Here is a 1,905-nt window from a genome sequence, read left to right as displayed (position 1 = left end):
AAACTGCCAGGCAGTTGTGAGTATTTTACCTAAACAACACCCCCCCAAAAAAAAAAACCCCATCAAACTCACTTCCATCCAGTCGATGCTGACTCATAGCAACCCTTTAGGACAGGGTAGAAGTGCCCCTGTGAGTTTCCAAGACTGTAGAGACCTCTTTTCAGGGGTAGAAAGCCCCATCTTTCTCCTGTGGCCCAGCTGGTAGTTTTCAACTGCTGACCTTGCAGATGTGTGACCCCTGCACCACCAGGGCTCCTGCCGGATAAATTGTTTCAGATTAAATCTGTAAGAATGAGGAAGAGCCTTGCAGGAGCCATTCGAAGCTCCGTGACTTTGATGAGCCCCAGAGCAGGGGTCGGCAACAGATGGATGGACCTTGGGCCAACAAGGCCCCCAGTCTGTTTTAGTAAATAAAGTTTTATTGGCCCTCAGCCATGTCTGATCTTGTACATATTGTGTCTGGCTGCTTTGCTCTGCAAGGACAGAGTGGAGCAGTTGGAACAGACGCCGTCTGCCTGCCCCGTGCTGGAAATATGGACACGCTGCCCTGCCCCTTTGCAGGAAACGTTTGCCAAGCCCTTGACGCCCGTGTGTGCTGGGCCGGTCCAAGTCTTGTGTTTACTCCGTTAATCTTCCCAGCAGCCTTTGCAGCCCGGACAAGGGGCCCCAGAGGTTTGGGAACAGACCCAGGATTCCACAGAGCTGGGCTTAGTCTCGAACTCTGGGCCCTGATGTATACCTCTCCAATTTTGTTTGTTTGTTTACTGTTATGTTTGCTGAAGGATCTGACGTTCTAAATGCTACCGTGAGTGTCCTTTTGGTGGTACAAAGGGAGGGAGGAGATGCCAAGGCGCGGGAAGGGAAAGGCCCGCCTCCCTCCCTCCACAATCTGGGGCACTTCCTGCCATAGCTTTCTCCAAAGCGAAGATTTCCCTTCCAAAGCAGGCCTATTCTCTTCCTTTCTAAATCTCCTTCTGTGTGAATTCAGAGGAGATCACATCTCAGATTAACCCTTTGGCCTTCCTACAACAATGTTACAACTCCTACGACAATGTTACCAAACCTCCCAACCACCTGCCCTGTTGCTCCCCGATCTCCGCCCTTCTTTTTCCTTCTCCTTCGCCCGGCCCCCTATTTCCTGGATTCCCAAACCAAACTTCCTGCCATCCAGTTGATGCCGACTCACTGCCCCCTATGGGACAGGGTAGACCTGCCCCCATGGGTTTCCTGAGACTGCAGCTCTTTCTGGGAGTAGAAAGCTCTGTCCTTCTCCTGAGGAGTGGCTGAGGGTTTCGAACTATTGACTTTGTGGTCCGCAGCCCCACCGCATAACCAGTCTGCCCCCAGGGCGCCTTCATTTCCTTGGTTCACAGTGGTGAGATATCGCTTGCCACTTTCCCCGGGCACTTCCATGTCCCCCGTTACAGTGTCCCTGCTGTACAGCCCCCGATGGCTCTCTCTTCCCGAAGCTTTTTTGCCACCCCAAACAGAATCTCTGTACCCACAAAGCAATGCCTCCCCAGCTCTGCCCCCAGCGCTGGTCACCGCTAATCCACCTCCCCTTTTGGATTCATGGGACTGTTCTAGATCCTTCCTGAAAACTGAGGTCTAAATCCACACCTAGGCGCTGAGCTGGCGCGTGGGTGGCCGATCCGCAGCAAGGCTGGCGGTTCAAACCCACCCATGAATGGTCACTGTCCAGGACACCCAGCGGGCAGTTCGCTCGGCGCTGTCGGCTCCACACCATTTGCAATTGGCCCGGTGGCAGTGGGCTTTGTTTTGATTTCTGGAACGCCTGCATGCAGACTGGGATTGCTTTTCTAAGACAAAGGCAGGCATCTGGAAGAAGGAATGTCTCCTGCCCGACTCCGGACACCCATAAGCAGGGGTGGTGGTGGTGGTTGT

Source organism: Echinops telfairi, unplaced genomic scaffold (genome assembly GCF_000313985.2).
Source record: "Echinops telfairi isolate 266 unplaced genomic scaffold, ASM31398v2 ScPeMD7_7459;HRSCAF=8497, whole genome shotgun sequence".
Lineage (NCBI taxonomy): Eukaryota > Metazoa > Chordata > Mammalia > Afrosoricida > Tenrecidae > Echinops > Echinops telfairi.
The sequence above is the reverse complement of the archived record's forward strand: the minus strand, read 5'-3'. Positions refer to the sequence as shown.